The following is a 19,673-nucleotide window of genomic DNA, read 5'->3' on the forward strand; positions in this document are numbered from 1 at the left end:
GTCGAGGTCATCATGGAAGGACGAAGCTTCAAAGAAGCTTCTGATGAACGAATTTGATTAGTGCCCCATTTAACTCTTAAAGTCAAAGAAAGCAAAGCAAACCATTGTCTGCTTGGTCGGGATTCAAAGGCATAAAAATCTGTCCTACTCTGTTGTTCTAAAGTGACAGACTGGTCAGCCGTGCAGGAAAGAACTTGGTAGTATGTGCCCGCGGAAGTCTTCCGAGCGAGCTCTCCGTCGTAGGCGGAGCGGGAGCAGCTGATGGCTGGGAAATCCACTGGCAGCGAGTCGGATGACTCAGCGCTGAGTCACGCTCGGCGCTACGTGCGGCGAGGGCGGCAGAGACTCCAACCCGCTACCGCTAAGTCAGCGGAGGTCCGCGGCTTCCTGGAAGACCCTCCCCTGTGCCGGGAGGGCGGTTTGGCCTCCTCGTCCCACCAGGACTCCACGGTCACACTCACGCCAGCACGCACAGCCTTCTCCGTGGAGCCAGCTGACATCCAGCGTTCTCCGCCGACGGGAAGAGTCACACGTCACGGATGGTTACAGCGCTCACTTCGGCGGATGCTTTAATCCCATATGTTTCCTCAAAACCGAGATTCCAATTGCTCTGGCTTCTTTCGTGCTGTTGGTTTTTTTAATTTTGATTTTTTTTTTACTTTTTCCTGGCAGGGAAATAACACGCTGATCTTTTTATAGTTTTCAGTTTTTTTAATGAAAGACAGGAAGACTGAATTAATAAAACATGTGTTGAAAATTATGGATTAAATCATCACACTGCTTTGGGTCTAAAATTCTAATTTGGCTACAGTTGTAGCTTTGAATGCTGGGCCACTGAAAAAGAGTTAGCTCTGTTCTGATTTGCCGTTTGTTAGTAAAAAGCAAATCTTTGCAATGGTTTGACCTACTTTGCCCAATAACCTTCTCTAGTAACTAAATTCTTCTAAAGACTGGAGATGATTGTGACAATAATCTGATGTGTGGTTATCAAAGAACATAGCAGCCAGGCTTATATGGGTTCTATACCTTAGAGAACCTCTCCTCCTGATGTACAAATGATGCTTAGGTGGTCTTACAAAATATTAGGGCAATGATTACATCTGTGTTGAAAGTTGATAGCAGGTATTCTGTCATTAGGTAGGTAGTCAGTGAGATAGTCGTGGTACAGGTGGGATGATTATTATTTAGGGACAGTTTGAGGCTGATTTTCAGAACAGAGTCACACTGGGTTTTTAGAAGTTGTGCCAGCTGTTACCGGTTGTTCTGCTTCTTCAGGAGAATTATATCCCTCTTCATCACTGCATGCAGGTGAGATAATGCAAAACCTTAGAGTGTTCTTAAATTTTTATTGTTTTTCTTGCAGAAAAGGAGACCAAAGTAATTAGAGGTTGAACTGACTCACCACGGTTGCAGAAAAGCATGACTGCTCAATTTTTAAAAGGGAGGAAAATAAACCAAACTGAGATAAAATAAGCAGACGTGAAAATGTGAGAAATGAGGTGAGCCCAGAAAAACAAAATGAGTAGCATGAGACAGAAATGGAATTTGAGATACTTAAACTATTGGTAACCTGAGAGGTATATTTAATATGCTAGTTTTTGAAAAAAGGAAATCCCAAATAATTCTTGTATAAAATATTTAAAAATTTAGCAATGTATATGCATCATTTGATGTTTAAAAAACTGCCTGATTCTGATTCATTATTCTTAGATTATCCAAATTGGTATTGCCTTGGCACTTACAGAGAGTCTGACAAAATCCCATGGGAAACCCAAGTTCACCTTATAACTTTGTGAACTTGGGGCTAGTTCTCTAAGCCTCAGATTCCTCCTCTGTAAAATGGAGATGAGAATCACTTTTTCATAGGCTTGTAGGAGGATTAAATGAGATGATTCCTGTAAAAGATTTAGTAGTGACAGACACATTTTAAAAAACAACAGTCTTCAGTAAAGGAAAGCTTGTATCCTTTTGTCATTATTATTGGACTTGACGGTAAAATACCCAGGCAACTATTTTATGTTCTTTGATTATCAGACAAGAGCTGAAAGAAAAATAAAGAAAGTCTGAATCGAGAGAATGACTTCCATCATCAGTTGGTCAGAAAAGTGGTAAGTGATTTAAAATAGCCAGGCAAGAACCCTCCTCTCCCATCCTCAGAGAGGGCTTCTTGACAAAGTAGTACAGCAGGCATGGGGCTGAGTGGGTATAACATTTGCCCTTCAAGTTATAGGTCAATTCCCTTGACATGTAGTAATTTGTTATTTTGCTGAGATAAGAATTTGTCCTTTCCACCTCTACAGCTGATAAGCTAAATTAGTGGTGGAAGCTTAGCAGCCAATCACCATCAACTTCTCCAAGCAGCTATGAGCTACCTACTCATAAGAGGTGACAGTTATTCTCTTTAAATAATATATATATATTTAATCACCCAAAAAGAATGATGTAGTCATTCTAATGTATAGAATCAGGAGGTGAGCATGGTCACTACAGAAACTGCATTTTATGAGGAAATTTTTTTTGCTATAATGGTTTTCCATTTATTTCATTTCATTAATTCATTCAATAATCTCAGCAATCTTCAGTACTAGATCTTGGAGACTGAACAATGGACACAATAGACACGGCCTTGATTATAGAGCTTATGGTCTGGTAGGGAGAACAAACATTTAAAAAGTTAAAGTCAATAAGTATCAAATTTTTCTTAAAAATTTGATAAATGCTATAAAAAAAAATTCATAGGGTGTCACCTAAGAGAATAGCAGAGAGAGAGAATTCATTTAGATAGTTAGATCAAAGAAGACCTCTCTGAGGAGGTGACATTTAAGCTTGATTTTTTAGGGTAAGAAGGCCGCACAAAGCAGGGGAGTTAATATCTCAGGCAAAGGGCACAGCAAGCACAAAGTCCTTGTGTCTGGAAGCACCTTGGCCTATTCAAATAGCAAATGAGGGGAAGACCAACAGGACATGAGGTCTCAGAGGTAGAGGGGCAAGATCCTGCAGAGTCTTGAAGGCCATGGCAAAGAGTTTGGATTATATTCTTAGCAAAATCGGCAGTCACTGATCGGTGTTCAGCAGCGAGTTCCATGATTTGATTTATGTTGTTAGAAAAATATAAGGACTACTGTATGGAGAATGGATTGCAGGGGACAGGAATGGAATTGGAGAGCCTGGAACATAGATACAACAAGGGATAATGAAGGTTGATATTGGGGTGGATAAGTAGCCATGGAAACAGAAGGGGACAGATCCAAAAAATGTTGGAGGAAGACATGCCAGCAAAAGTTAATGAATTGGGGTGAAGGGCAAGAGCACAAGGACTCAAGTTAATACCTACTTTTCTGGATTTTGAGCACCTGGAAAATCACAGGGTCTTGGTATTTTTTACTTGGCCAATATTTAAAGTCAAGATTTCTGACGTGAGTGTGGATATATGCACACACACACACACTCATAAGCACCGATGCCACTTGTGAAAACAGTTCACATTGAGAGGACTAAGTTAAATGCAAGAAATGATTCAGCCAGTGCTTAAGTGAACAGTCCATACAAATGGTGCTTATCTCTATCTCTGTACTTGTGCACAGTCTGTCAAAAGGTACATAATGCCAACCCCTCTTCTATCTGTGTATCCAAATCCAACTCAAATCTCAAGGCTTAAGTAAAGTCCTACTCTCTCTATGTAGTTATTACTAAGACCCCACGCCAAATGGATCTCACTGCCTTCAGGATCATGTAACACACACATCTGTTCATGCCCAGTCCTTTTGACACTTGAACTTCAGCAGTGTCATGTGACTATACCAATGGTTTACATGTCTCACAAATGTCTGTGTAAATGTCTCTCCAACTAAACCTTTTGAGACTAGGGACTGGTTCCTCTTTGCCAATTGTAGCTCCACAATATCCTAGCAGTATGAGCTCAATAAATAGCAATATACTCACTGGCATTCTTCCACAGACAGAAACTTGATGATCATCTAGTTTAATAGTTTAATATTCCATTTATTTGGTAAATAGGAGATTAAGTCACAAAGAGAAGACACTCTGACCAGATCATAGAACTAATAAAAACTTTGGTACCACACACCACAAACACGTTGGTTCAGTGACATTGAGCAAGGTCTTTTGCTTATAGATTTCCACTTTCTCATTAGAAAAAAATGAAGGAGTTTACACGTTACTATCCCAAAATTTCTTTCAGGATTTCTTTTTTAAAAGATCATAGTTTATTGAATATTGTTATGAGCCAGACACTGTACTAAGCACTTTATAGGCATTCTTTTATTTAATCCATGTAGCAATAACTTTGTGAGGGAGGTGGAATTAGTCCTATTTTTACAAATAAGGGAACTAGGAAATAGGAAGTTTAAGTAACTTGCCCAAGGGTACTCAGGTAGTAAATAGAATAGAATTGGATTGGAGTCCAGATCTAACTGTAAAGCCTAAGGTCTTGATCATAATGCTAGTCAGCCTTATTTCTACATCCTCCATTATATAGAGAAATAGACCATGGCTGAGAAAAGTTAAATACTTTAAACAGAATTTTACATCAGGGAATTTGTAGACTAATACTGGATTCCAAAACCTGCTCTCTTTCCCCTATAATATGATTCAGGTATCTATTTTATTAAAGAATATTCAGAATGGTATTGTTTTATTGGTTTGAGTTATTGGTATGGAATGTAATTCAACAGCAAATATAGTAGATTGTGTTTGTTGAATAAATAAATGTTTATCCTCTAATTTAGAAGAGTTTTTCCAAGTACCACTGTGCTTCACCAATTCTAAGCAAAAGACAGTGAAAAGGAAAGTCCCCAATAAAGATTCCAGTAACATAAATGTGGGAACACACAGGAGTAAAAGGGGTGTCTCTGAGGCAGTTTATGGAAAAAATAGAAGAATTTAAAATAAATTCTCTCAATCAGATCAACAAGTACTAACAACACAGTTCACATCTCCTGTCTCCAAGGAACACTACACATGGCTCCCTGCCCCCAGTTCAAATTATAATTTGAACAGTCTGCATCCAATTTTCCTCAGGGAAGGAGAATTTCTGAAGGTTCAGTCCACAAGGGAGCTATATCAGATGCCCATGAAATACATAAAAGAATAGCCATGGGCTCCTACCTTCAGGAGTTTGTTGTCTAATTTAGGGGACAAAGTTAAGAGAGGAATTATAGGGCAAGCAGGGCTGTTTTGCCTCTGAAAATATCTGTGCCAGGCACCCTGTGGAACCAAGGAGGCTTTGACTCCACTTGGCCTGGCCTTCTTATCTCTCAGGTCCTAAGTCAGGGAGGGCAGCTTTTAAGGGGATGAAGGCCTTTTCAAGAGCCCTCTGTGAGAAAGAAACAATATTTGAAGGGAGGTAACTACATTAGAAACATGAGGATCTAATCAAGTGTCCCAAACCAAGATATTCCTGAACCTACTCTGGGATTTACTATAGACAGACCAAAGTCTAAAACTGGCATTCGTCCCAGTAGACCAGGACTTGTTAAAGTCTCCTCAGCAGTTCCACAGACCCTGAGGAAACCTGAGTGATGGCCAAAATAGAGAATCTTTTCCATGACTTCAAATGTCTGAGAATTGCCTTCAGAGTTAAACTGATCGTTTACAACTCTGTATGTGTTTCTTCCACAAGTATACACAAAATTTGCTTTTATTAGTGTGATTGGAGAATGATTCTCCAACATTTCTAGATGAGTTCCGAAGAATATAGGAACTTGGTACTCCGATAACATATGTGTATGCCAAAAAACATTTATTCTTATTAGTAATTGTAGGAAAAACAGTTCTACTTACTAAAGTATTTGCCAAATGCTGATCTACACGCAACTTTTTTTTTTTTTTTAATTAGATAATCAGATGACATGAAAGATGTATGTGAGGGCCAGCCTCGTTCAGCTGACCATCCGGCTGTTGGTGTCAGTCGTCTTCCATCTGGCCACGGCTGCAGCCTTAAACTCCACATTTCTTGGGAGAGAACCTCCTTTCCCATGGTAAAGAGTTGTTTTGTCTAAGGTCTGGAGGTGAGACGCTCAGAGACCCAAATGAATTAAAGGTCACTCTTGAATAAAATCTAGATGCCCACAGTTAAAATGCTGATATTTACACTTTACATTAATATAGGGAATAGCTGTAGTAAACAATAAAAACAAAACAAAACACAGATTCACCATGTGAATAAAACCAATGCTGGTTAATAATAATCACAGCATTTGCATAGTGCATAGATTCCTTCAACACGCAATCTTTAGCTTTACATAATATCCCTTTGAGGCAAACTGACATGATAGCATTAGCCCTCCTTTACAGATAAATTAACTGAGTCAAGAAATTAAATGCTTTATTTGAGGTCATCCAGGGATCAAAGGCTTTCAGCCTCTTCTGTCAAATACAGCACAGACCACTGGAACTTACTGCTGTGCTGTTTTATTACCTGGGGACAGAGATCCCTGCTGGTTTTGCATTCTGATAGAATTAGGAGGTAGGAGGGGCTGGGACCAGGATTTCCCTACCACACTTGAATAAGAGGTGTAGCCAGAGGCGCGGTGAGGCATCTTGGAAGTTCTGTTTACTGAAATCTCCCAGAAGGAAGCCCCGGACACTTTGTGGTAGATATTGCTTACCAACTCAGAAATGTTAAAATACAGTAAGTATGTGGTTATTATTGTTAAATTATATAGAGAAAGCCCTGGGGACCCCTCAGAGCAAAATTAAATAAGTAGGTAGATAGATAGATAGATAGATGATAGATCCCATGCTCTACTTCCTCTCTGAGCTCCCTCTTGAGTTTCCTCTTCATATCTTTTGAACTTTGAAATTCCCACTAAGGCAGCTGACCCAGTAGCCAACCACACTCCTAGTTCATTACATTTGACCCAATCAAAACAAAACCACTCCTATAAGATGGACAAACCCTCATCCAATCAATAGGAGTCAAGATAACGTCTTTTTTTTTCTTTCTATTTAAATTGTTTGCCATCCCTAAAGCCTAAAACTACTTCTTCCTAGTGACCTGGGTTCCTTTGCTGCAGCAAAACTTTGGTGCCCCAAATAAAATGCTGTAGTCTGCAAACTCTACTCTGATTTGTCTTTTGACATTAATAAGGGCTATTGCTAACATTAATAAGACAACTACATGGTCAAATATCCTGTAAGAGCCTTGATGGGGTGCCATGCATGCAGATGTGCCCATCAGTGAATGCTAGGGTAAGGCTCTGATAAGCTCAGCCAGCAGGGAACAAATGTGGACCATGGATCACCCACCATCCTTTCACCTAAGTAATGCAGGGTGGGCTTGGGGAACAACTATCCCCATTTAAAATTTAGATTTCTATCCTGGCTCTAAAGGGATTTTACCTCTTGAGTTACGTCTGTAGATCTAGAGGCACATATTCCTCCCCTGAGAGCAAATGCTTAAAAATAAATAAATTAACATATTAAAAAAAAAAGGGGGATGTGCCTTAAATACTGACAGTAGAGACCTGTACATGCATGAATGTTCCCTTAGCCTCTAAGCTTTTACCATATTGGTAGCTTGACATGCCATATTATGTGTAAAATAGGTAATTAAATCTGACTCAAAAGTCAGACTCATGGTCAAATGAGCAAACACACAATGATGATATTTATTATTATCATTATCATGATAAATAACATTTATTAAGGGCTAAGCTCTATATCTCATTTAAACCTCACAACAAGTCTGTAAGGAATGATTATTAAACACAGTTTATAGAAGCAGAGTCTTGGATCAAGTAGTTTACCAGCTAAGCGGATGAGCCAAGAATCAAGTCCAGGTCTGTTTGCCTCCAGGGCCTGTGACATGAAAAGAGACACAGAAACAAACATTCATTTAGTCATGCATGTATGCATGTGGGCATATATAGTGGGCAGGAAAATGAAAGGCAACGACTCAGGTTTGTTATCTTGTAGCTTTGTTTCTCTGTAACTGACCTTAGCCTTGCTCAAGAGCCTTCATTTCTGCTGCCAATAGAAACCTTATTTTGCCAGTTGAAAACTCAATCCTTTTTAGGTAAGTCTCACTTAACTTAGGATTGCTCTTCTTCTGTCTTCTCCTTCCTTTCTCCTGGGGATGGCATAGCAGGGGGAGAAGGTGAGTGGAGCATGTATATCATCCTGACTTCAAGAGAGAATGGACTCCTTGGTCTTCAATCATCCTCTATCCCGCACGGATTCTATTGAAGTCAAACCAAGCCCACCAGCCCCCTGGCCCCTACTGCCAATGCTCACAGTCCCTACACTCCAGAAGTCAGGTCCAGACATTCTGTGTCCTCCACCTCCTATTCCAGGCTCCTTTGGGTTCTCTGGTCTCGGCCACACCAGTGCTCCTCTTCAGAAAAGTGGTATCTGAGAGATGCCCCATGTTGGCGTGAGGGTCCTCTCAGTTCTGCACACCTGAGATCCTCCCTCATCCATTGCTGCTTATTGCCTTGCAGGCATTTCCCTGAACGGCTGGGGGTCTCCCCTGGCTAATCTCTAAGAACAGAGACAAAACCCCGGATACATTCTATCTCTAGTCTTCCTAAATCTTTTTGAGTTTTCTAATGCCCACTCTCCGGGACACAGGCAATACATAGGCAACAATCAGCTCTCCCTCTGAATTTCTCCCTCCTTCAAGCTGAAGAAACTTCCACCCCCCTTTCTTAGCGATAGGAAAACTGAACATTTTACTCACTATGGTTTATGATAGAAACTGGGAGCTCTGGATCCTTCAGGCGCTTAGTCATGTGGAGCTTAAAAACCCCTTTCTTCTCTTGTAACTGTTGACTTTCAGGATGATTCCATCTACCTCAGCCTTCAGAAAAGCTATCACATGCTTCAAATTACTTTTTCACTCTGGTCTATGTCCTCCCACCTTCGAAGGCAATATGTTTCACTAACCTACTGGTTGTTGTGGGAAAAAAAGAGAAATGTAGGAAAGCAAAACCTCCGACATTATCTCAAAATAGTATTTCATAATATTTCTCTAAAGAGATCTGTGTATTTGTATGTGAACATAATCTTTTATAATTGTATTCTATGAGAGCAGTATCTTAATCTCAGCTTTCCCATAAATATAAGTCTATCTTTTACTCCCTTTTCACCAATGTTCAGGACATATTACCTGCTAATGAAACGGAACTAAAATGCTTGGGGATGCTACACTTTTATAATTTGCTACTATACTTTCCTTAGCAGAAAAGCAATTAAAATGTGTGAAAAACACTCTGCTTGTGAACAGCTAATCAGGCTACCATTTTCCACACACATAACTTTCTTTTGTGCTAACAGCAGTGAAAATGTGAACCATAACATTTTAGCCACTGGTAAGTTTTATTCCAATTTCATTGCAGGTAAATTATTCAAATTTTCAGCTGAATCATGTATCACAAATTCACTCACATGCTACCCACAAGCTGGTTAAACCAGTCTGGATGCTGGACTGTGCAAGGCTCTGAAATGCAAGTAACTGAGTCTTGGCTCCATAACTTGTATTTGAAAACCAGATGTTCTTTGTGTCGGGGGCCATGGCCCTGCTGCAGGCCTCTGCCCCAGATACCACACCAGAAAGCTCTCCTCTGCCATGAGCCCACCCAGAGTCAAAGCACAGGGCAAGTCCCAGGGGGAGGGGTGGAGGAAGGCAAATGACATTGGACACACCCTCCAACTGCCATCCCACACATTTGTTAGCAGATAAAGAAGACACTGAGATCCCATTTCTGTAAAAACAAAATAAACCAAAAAAAAAAAAAAAGCACATCTACCTACCTACATATTTACATGTGTTTAGAAACAGTCCAGAAGAACTCACACCAAAATATTAACAGTAATTACTTCCAGAGAGTGGGGGTGCAGAAGGTTGGGGAAATAGAATTTTGACCTTCAATTTATTCAATTCTGTGCTGTCCTAATATTTTCTTTTTCAAGAGCATAGTCTGTCATTGAAGTTTTAAAAAAAAAAAATGTATATATACTTATTAAAGAGAACATCAAATGCCAGCCTTATAAAATAATAGGTCATTAGAAGGGTAGGTTGGGAGGTATTTCGTTCCTCCTGATGCAGAGTCAGGTATGGAGCCACTGCTATAGAAGCATTTGATTATAGAAGAGAAGCCAAGGGAGAAAGATTAGCTCTTCACTCTTTACAAAAGGTGAAACAGTAGGAAAAGCTTTTGGGAACACTGTGGAAAAGGAGGTCTGAAATCTACTGGCGATGGTCTGACTCATAGCCAAGATATGCCTCCCCAAACTGAGATAATATATTCACTGGAAGTCACTTCTTGATTCTGTTTCAATAGTGTCTCTTCCCAGTCACCCAGAAATCCAGTATATTAATGAAATGAAGGATGTGTGGCAAGCCCAGCTCTGCAGTTGGGACACAGCCCTGGCATACCTCCTGCTGACATGTGCCACTCCTGGAACGCTGGGTCACACCCTCAAACTAACTTCTGGCTGAACTGGGGGCATCCTGGCTCCAGCAGAGGAGAGGCTTCAGTTCTGGTTTTCACACTTCAACTTTTGGTTCAGGAGCAAAAGCCAAAAAATTCAACCTACCCTGTGCAACAGCCAGAATGTTGATGCTGCCAGGCAATTCCTGGCGCACTGGACCACCGGCCTCCTTTCTGGACCAAAAGAATATACCAGAGGCCTACCTTCTGTGATTCACACCTTGCTGACAAGTTACTCATCCGGATAGATTTCTTCCTGTGCTTAAGTTACTACCTGATAATGAGTTGTGCACTTTGTAAAGTATACTTATACTTTAGACTAGCAAGATATGAAAGAAATATATGCAATGTTTATTTGGAAAATAATGATCTCAGGGGAGAGTTTTAGGGGAGGTGGGGTTTTATTTTTAATACCATACCTTCACTACGAAGCTTAAAGCTTCATATAAAAGGTTGCTGTTAACATGATTTGTCATATCGTAACAAATTCTAGTGTGGTGGCAGTCTTTTTCTATACTGTCAAATGCATAGGCTCCAAAACACTGTGATGAGGTCTTAATCTAGGAAGAGTTCACTATGACTTGAAATAATTAAACATATTTGTGGTACCCATTAATGAAATGTGATATAGTAAATTTGAGAAAAATCTAAGAATATTGAGAGAATACGCAATGAAGGATCCCATAATTTTAATAGTGAAGATTCCTTCAAGACCTTGCTTCTGGCACTGGCAACAAGACATTCAATTTGCATTTTATTTCCAGATAATATACTCATTCCACTTTATATTTAATTGTCAAATTTTACCTTTAAAAATACATTCATGTCTTCATTTCTTTTAGCCTCATTTTAAAAATCAGGAGTTACAGAAAATTTAACTAGCTAAAGGACACCAAATAAATGCGCTATAGATATGAATTCCAACCGTCTCCTGACTTCAAACCAAGGATGTATTTCATTTGACCTTTCTGCCTCTAAGTCTACTTCCAGACAATTATGTTTTACCACTGCTCTTCTTAATGCCATTTAACTTTTTTCTTTTCTCTTCACTGAGACATCTATACTTTACCAGAAATACTCAACCAAAGGTGGAAAACTGGGAAGGAGTGAGTAGGGTAACCGATAAGAACCCCCAAAAAGTCTCATGGTATTTGGACTTGTGGACATGTCTTGGTTTCCACGCTTCTAAGATAAATACCACACAATGGTAGGCTTAACAACCAGAACATACTGGCTCACAGTTTCAGAGGCTAGAAGGGGCTGGTAGCTGTTGTAACCTGGCTTAAGCCTAAAACCGAAGAACACACCAGGCACTGAAGTGGACATGGGTTTAATTGGGACTTATGAACAGGAGATGGTCCCATGGTGATTGCTGGCTGTGGAAAGGGAAAAACACAAAAAAGGGAGTGGAAATGCCAAGGGGGTGGCTTATAAAGGCTTAGGTCCATATGGGGTGTGACAACAGAGTTTCAGCAGGGTCTTGTGAGATCTGATATCTGATTATTAACGGTGATCAGGGGAGGGGAGTTTTAATTCTTTGACGATAACATTCTTCCCCCCTGAGGGGGTCTGTTGACCTTTAATGTCTGACCTGGTCATGTAGGCGGCTGTGTGCTGTGACTTGCTTTCAAAATGGAGGAGGGGGTAGGGCCCTGGGTCCTCACTGTAGCATTCTGACTGGCCAGCAAACCTTGCGGTCCTTGGCTTTCCCATTACATGGCAATGTCCTCTCCTTTCTCTTCAGTTTTCCCAAACTTCTGGCTTCTGGCTCCTTTCCATGGCTTTTTTCTGTGTCCAGTTTCCTTTGCTTATAAGTGCTTCATCTGTATTGGACTAAAGGCCATCCTTATTCAGTTTGGGCACAACTTAACTAATTAATAATAACATTGTCAAAGGTCCTACATACAATCAGGTTCACACCCATAGACCATGGGTTAGAACTCCTGCCTTTTGTGGGGTGCATGATTCAATCCCCAACAGAAAGTGAAAGAACAAGACCTGTTTTCTTGCTTATATTTACACTGACTTTTTCTTAACATGAACACGCAGTTTAAATTTTAAATCTGAGACTATAAGGGGTCAATAACTGTGCTTTTACATCTTTGTAATTGAATCAGTCTCCTATTTCTGAGAATTTGCTGCATCTTTTTACTAACTTTAAGAGATTTGCATTCATTAGCGTTCTGAATACAAACACAATGAACACTGAATTTCCTTTTACTTATTCCAACTTTGACCTTGGAGAAGACATAAAGTTTTCTTATCAGACTTTGTTTATGTTTCCTATATTCAGATGAAGAAAGCTAGTAAATCTGTCAGAGAAAATTTGTATTTCTCAGAAGGAGATGGAACTTTCAGCCAGTATGCTAAGAAAGAATATGAATACATATATGTGCATATATTTAAAATACTGTGATTTTGTTTCTAGTATTTTTAAATTCAGGTCATGTGCTTGCTCACATATGAGAGTCTTCCTTTTTGGAAGTCCAAACAGATTGAAAAACAAATTGTGAAATCCTACACACTTAGAAATATTGCATCATTCTACCCTCCAAAACACACCCTCCCACTTTTTCGTCTCAAAAGATTTCCTAATATCTTGAAGGCATCATCACGGTGAGTAAGTTGACATTAAAAAAGACTAATAGCAATGTTTCTTTTAAGTCCCCAAAGCATTTATTCTTTATATTTATTATATGTATATGGAATGAACTTACCATTGAAAATTCTTCTCAAATATGCTTTTGTCTTTTGTCTTATTCCATCTCAAGCACAGTTGAAAGGAACAGTGTTTGTTTTTCTTTTTGTTGTTGTTAGGACAATATTAAGGTGACATTTCTTTTATTTTGCATGTCACTTCCAGTACTACAAAGAAGAAAAGTTAAGAGAATGGGTTCTAGTAATTTAAAAACCACAGTAGAAAAATCACAATGTTTTCAGTCCTGACACCTTTACAATGATAGTGAACATAAGTTCATTCTCACTGATGAATTGCCAGCAAGAGGCAGACCCAATAGCTTCTTCTGTTAGAGAAGCCCCGAAACTGGAGAATTTCAAGGTAGATTAGCTGTTAACTTACATTCAATGGATACAACCCAAAGACAGTTCACACTGAGATTCACACAAACATTTTATTCAGCAATTCTTAGTACCTACTATTTTAGCTATTATTGTCATTATTATTTTCTGCCTTGGTCTTTATTGTATTTCCGGCACATAGAAGGCACTCGACAAGTATTTCTTGAACAAATGAATGATTCAATCATGCAATTAATCAAGAGATATGATTTACTATTGAAGAATAATTTTACCCTTGTTTTACTGTGTAAAAACAGCACTTGATAATTAGATATATTTAATTTATTTTCTTTCAGAATCTTCTTACACTTTATTTTTCTTCTGACTTTACTCTTAAGAGTCAGCAAGGTTAGACACTCGGCTTCAGACTGATTTTCCTCCTATTTGTGGATGTCATCCATCTATATGCCTTTTCAGCCTGTGTAATCTTTCCAAAAGTTCTTGTTGACTGCAAGAGCTTGAAAGCCCTTTATTGTTGAGGGGATGAGAAGACTGACGTCCATTGTGTCTCATTTAGTGACTGAAATGTCTTCCACTGAACAAGGCCTTTATCCTCATGTTGCCTCTGTTTATCCATCTGGAAAATGAGAACAATACTCACTAGTCTGGTATGGAAGTGATTGCCAAGGACTTTGTGATCTCTGCAGAGAAGGTGACATTTTAGTAGCTACATGTTACAGATGTTTCCCTTTGATTAGTTAGTTGTTCAGGTACTGGAGCACTTTCAGAGATGTTGAGCCAAAGGGGTGGGGGGGTTAGGAAGCAGAGATTGGCTTATGGATTTATTTTAATAACATTTACATGTTTCTATAATGTGTTATCTTTACGTTTGATTATTACTTAAACTACAGTCACAGATTAGAGACCATTTAGTCCAGCACTTCTTAAACAGGGTATGCCAGTACTCCCCTGTGGAGTCTTGAGGTCTACACACACCCTGGCTCCACCTATTTCCCCTGGTTAGGAACCAAGGAGCTAGACCATCCTCTTTCCTTTTTATGAAACAGGATAGTGAGGGCCAGTCGGTAAGTGTAACATCAAGACTAAAAAAATCCTCATCTTTGGACTTCTAATGGGTTTTTGTTCCCATACTCTATGAAGTCTCTAATTTGTTTGCATTGATAATATTTTAAGGTAACTTTCCAGATACAAATTGGCAGTAAACACTAGAAGTTTAATTGTCTGTACTTTAGAGATCCTGATTCTTTCTTTCTGTTTCTCATCTAATCTATATAAAGCCTTCTGAAATTCATCTTGTTGGAATTAAGTTCAACCTCTTAAAAGCTCTCAAAGGACATCCAATCTCTATTGGGGTATTTATTAATCGGTATGGTCCTGTATGAAAGAACTTCTGTCTTTCTTTTTCTAGATTGTGAACTCCTGGAGAGAGAAGTCAATATGTTCATTGTCTTTTGAACTACAACAACAAATAAAAGCTTATTATGAGGCAATGTGTTAGATACATTCTCAAACTTTAACAAGCATCAGAATCACCTGGAGGGCTTGTTGGGTACTTATTGCTGAGTCCCACCCAGAGTTCCTGCATCAGTGGGTCCGGGGTGGGGCCTGAGTGTTTGCTCTAGATAAGTTCCCAGGTGAGATCATTTTGAGAAACAATCTTCTGCATGGCTTTGTGTGCAGCTCTATTTTAATTATTTACTACTACTCCACTAAGTAGGTTTTATTATTCCCATTTTTAAAGAAGACACACAGCTAGTAAATGGTAGAGGCAAGATTGGATCCTTGATATCCTGATGCCTAGAGCCACATATGGTCTTTCAATTAAACACCCTCCTCTTATTTTGGATTTCCTCTTATACATCATAAGGTTTCAAGAAATACATACAGGAGTTAATTAAATTGTTAGAATGGAGATAGACTACCTAGGTTCAATTGTGATCTTGGGCAAATTATTTAACCCTCCCCTGCCTCAATTTCCTCATCTGCAAAATAGGAATTAGTAGTATTTACTTGTAGGGCACTTTGTAGTTGACTTTCCAAAATTCAGTTTACCCTCTTTCATTGTATAGCAAGCAGTGTGGTTCCAGGAATTGCCACAGCTCCAGCACTAAATTCTAGTTCATTCAAATCAATCAGGATAATCCTATCCCTCTGGGTTCAGGAAGATGCACCCCAGTCAACTATGTAATAACATCTGCTCCCACCTCTACCCATAGCTAATGTTTCAGAGATGAGCAGCCAACTAAATTTAGGCCAATCATAAAGAAAAGAAGGATTTTTTTTTTCACTGTTTTCATTATTGCAGTGTAGGACACTCTCTCTTCCCTACTAGACATAAATAAGAAAGCAGGTTTCCTGCCGACAGCCATCCTACAAACAAAGGGCAGCTGGCATTAGGAGGGATACAACACTGGATAACAGGACACAGACAGACCCTGGGAACCTGGTGGAGCCACTGGATTCACCAACCAATTATTATGTGTGTCAACAAACGTCCCTACTGTTTTAGTCATTGGGAGTTGTGTTTAATTTATAGTCAAACACCTTATCATAAGATTACTTGTGAGGATTACATAAGGTATTGCATAAAAAGGGCTTGGTATGTAATAAGAACTTAACCAATGTGAGCATATATCATCATCAGGGAAGTTACTAGATCCAAATAAAAAAAAATATTTTTGGTTGAATTGTGGTCTCCTTTCAAATAATTCTTTCTTCTCCACCAATAGCACAAGTGATCTTGAAAGCTCTTGTTAGCTCCTGACCAAAAGTTCCCTTGGAGGTGTTCTTATCACCAGAATTAGAAAAGCCAAAACTACTAGGTGAACATCTCTGTCAATGATGGGGAACTTGGCTACAACAGAAAAAGACTATTTGGGGAGTTACAGACTCATGGAAGAACAGATATAGTTAGCATTATTAAAGAGATTTAGAAAATAAGTAGACAAATATTGATACCTCTATGTCACAGCTGAGATTAAGTGGATTGCCCAAAATCTCATAGCAGAGATGGGTCTTGTCCAAATCTGGTGCTTGTATTACTTGTGGGTGCCTGTGCTTTTGGCTGTCCAGCATGCCACAGTATCTTTAGGATACTGCACCCCCCCACCCCCACCCCCCACCACATTAAGCATGTGATTCTCTTGGGACTGCCATGAATATTTCATTCCTTTTTTCAAAAGTCAAGACAAAACAAGCATGTTTCTTCAATAATTACTTTATATTATAGCAATTACTCCACTCCCAATGATATTGAAATTAAGGTTTTTAAAGGAATCAAGAAAGAAGTTACTTATCTTTAGACAATACCTGATTCAATTATGATATCTTGGGTCTGGAAAACACTAACCAGTGTATTGGACAAAAATTTCTGGAGAACTGGTGGGGATATAGGCAGTGGATCAGTTTGGGAGGAATAAAAAAAGCATGATTTTGAAAGTAAATATTAGTGGGAGTGATGCTTGCAAATCACCAGAATATGCCCTGGACTGGGGTGTGTGTGTGTGTGTGTGTGTGTGTGTTTGTGTTGATGGTGGTGGTGATGTTGTGTCATTGCCTCATTCTTGGCACTCAATTTGTACTCAAGAAAACCATATTGAAAATTTGGAATCTGTGCTTCAGTGGATTGAAACTGGACTCCAGTCACTAAGGCAAAATCAAAACAAAACACACAAGAATTTAGACAGGACATTTTTCTGCCAAAAATTTTTCGCTTGATGTTATTTCTTACTTGGGCCAATATTCCAATGGAAAAAAATAGATAGATTGGTCAAGAGTTCAATATAATTTTCTGTGACATTTGACCTGAAGTGACATAATAAAAAATGACAGAAAACTATATTCTTACTTGTAGATATGCGTGTAGCTATTTGTTTCACCCAGAATGCTTAAGAGAAAAAAGTGGAAAGAATAAGGCTATTTTATTTTATTTGAAATGTTAGCTCTCAAACTAATTTATATATTTAGTAAATATTTATTGACCTTTTATTCTATGCTAGGTACTATTATAGGCACCTAAGGCACATGAATGAACAAAACGAAAACAGTTTCCTAGGACTGGCATAACAAACTACTACAAACTGGGAGGCTTAAGACAACAGAATTTATTGTCTCACAGATTTGGAGGCTAGAAGTCTGAAATCAAGGTGTTGGCAGGGCCATGCTTCTCTGAAGTCTGCAGTGAAGAATCTGTTCCATGCCTCTCTCCTGGAGTCTCGCGGCGGCTTGCCAGGCATCCATGGTGTTCTCCATCTCAGTCATCACATGACGTTGTTCCCTCTGTCCGTCTGCATGTGTCTAAATCTCCCCTTCTCTTAAGGGCACTGGTCATATTGGATTAAGGTGCATTCTCATCCAGTTTGTCCTCATCTTAACTAATGACATCTTCCAAGACCCTATTTCCAAATAATGTTACAGTCACGGGACTGGGAGTTAGGCCTTGAACGTGTCTTTTCATGGGACACAGTTCAACCCATAACAAGGAACAAAATTGTACATGGAGATGAAGTTTTAAAATATTGTTAGGATTCTGAAACTCTGTTGTGAACTAATTTATTTGCTTGCTACCATTGCTATCATAATTCTTGGCTAAACAACTATGATAATGCCTAGATTTTGAAAACTTCAGTTAGAGTTTGGCTGCTTATCCTTTATTGTGCCAAATGATCTGAAAGGTAGGGAGAACTGGGGCAGCTGAGAGGAGGTTAACTTGACCTTTGTGCAACAGAGGGACAGACTCGGTTATGTGGAGGATATAGGGGAAGAAAGTGTCATCCAAGTGAGGAAGGATCTATGTGAAGGGAGATGTTGGAATGTCTCCAGAAGGTGGAACTCTGAGGCAAGGTGGTTTAAACGAGATATTAAATAATCTTTGTAGTATGAGGTACATTATAAATGCTTTGGCAGTACTACAAAACTTCAATAAAATCTCCAACACTCTTCCATGATTTTGGTGGCTTTCCTTTGCTTCTTTTCCTTCTTGTCTCCTTGCTCCTCCTCTTCTTTGTCTATTTCTTCCTCTTCTTTTTTTTCTTCTTCTTTATATTAAATGTGTAGAGAATAGCCTTAGGTCAGGGGCCAGGCAACCTATTTATTTTAGGGATACATATAAATTTTTTAACTTTCAATATTGTAATTTTATGTTTGGGAGGTATATTGTTCTCATACATTAAACATTGTAAGTGACCTAGACAATATCTTCTTGACAGAGGCTTTCAACTGGGGGTCAATTTAAGATGTTTATGATTGTCAAAAAGAGAGGATGGGTTTAGAAAGGCTGAGACACACTGGGCCACTGTATCCTACCATGGAGGCTAAGCGCATTGGTCATACCCGGGAAAAACTGCAAGCCTTATCAGCTGCAATCTAAGTCATAGTGGTTAAAGTAGTAATGGTATCAATAATTACAGAAGTAGTGGAAGTCATGGCTTCTACTTATAAGCAGCCTACTGTGTGCCGGGCACCAAGTTTCATTGAATCCCCACAACTCTTCCATGAGATGGGTGAATAACTTGTTCAATATTACACAGACTTTCAGTCATTCTTTGGCACATCTGCTGAGCATGGGCAACTGGAGGGGATAATAGATCTCTATCATTAGGGACTCTGACCCATTCTGAGTAGGGGAACACAGAGCTCTTTCCTCTTGGAGGAGGTTCTCAGGACTTCTGGCACTGACCTGGTCTCGAGATGGGCCTCCTTCATTCCAAAAGTTCCCTGGTTGAGAGCCCACCTTTGAGCAGAAACCTTTAGTCTATTTGGAATTATCAATACAAAAGAGAACAAACGATCTGATGCATTAGCCTTTACTTGCAAATGTAACAAAATATTATGCTGAGGTGACTTTTCTTTCCTTCCTTCCCTCCTTCCCTTCTCTCTCCATCCTCCCTTCCCTTTTTCCCTCCCTCCCTCCTTCTCTTCCTCCTTCCCTCCCTCCCTCTCTCCCTTCCTCTCTTCCTTTCTTCTTTCATATATTTATTTAACAAACAAATATTGATAGGCTCCTTTGTGCAAGCCCCTGCGCTTGATGATGGGGTCACATGTTGAACAAAGCATGACCTCTGTCTCTAGAGGGTAGAGTAATTTCCATGCAGTATAGAACAAAAGCACCATGAGGTCAGGGGCTGTACAGTCTTATTGGTCACTGTACTCCCTACACCCACTTAGTGCAGTACATGGTGA

The 19,673-nt window shown here is 39.4% G+C and overlaps 1 long non-coding RNA gene across 1 annotated transcript; it reads left to right on the top strand.

The window, feature by feature from the left end:
* The first annotated feature begins 339 nt into the window (after positions 1 to 339).
* Positions 340 to 18,324, top strand: LOC119508278. Its single transcript, XR_005211442.1, has 4 exons — positions 340 to 627; positions 1,364 to 1,499; positions 2,035 to 2,108; positions 17,492 to 18,324. It is a non-coding gene; the product is annotated as an uncharacterized LOC119508278 (long non-coding RNA).
* The last annotated feature ends 1,349 nt before the right edge of the window (positions 18,325 to 19,673 follow it).

Source organism: Choloepus didactylus, chromosome 13, assembly GCF_015220235.1.
Source record: "Choloepus didactylus isolate mChoDid1 chromosome 13, mChoDid1.pri, whole genome shotgun sequence".
In the NCBI taxonomy this organism is placed as follows: Eukaryota; Metazoa; Chordata; class Mammalia; order Pilosa; family Megalonychidae; genus Choloepus; species Choloepus didactylus.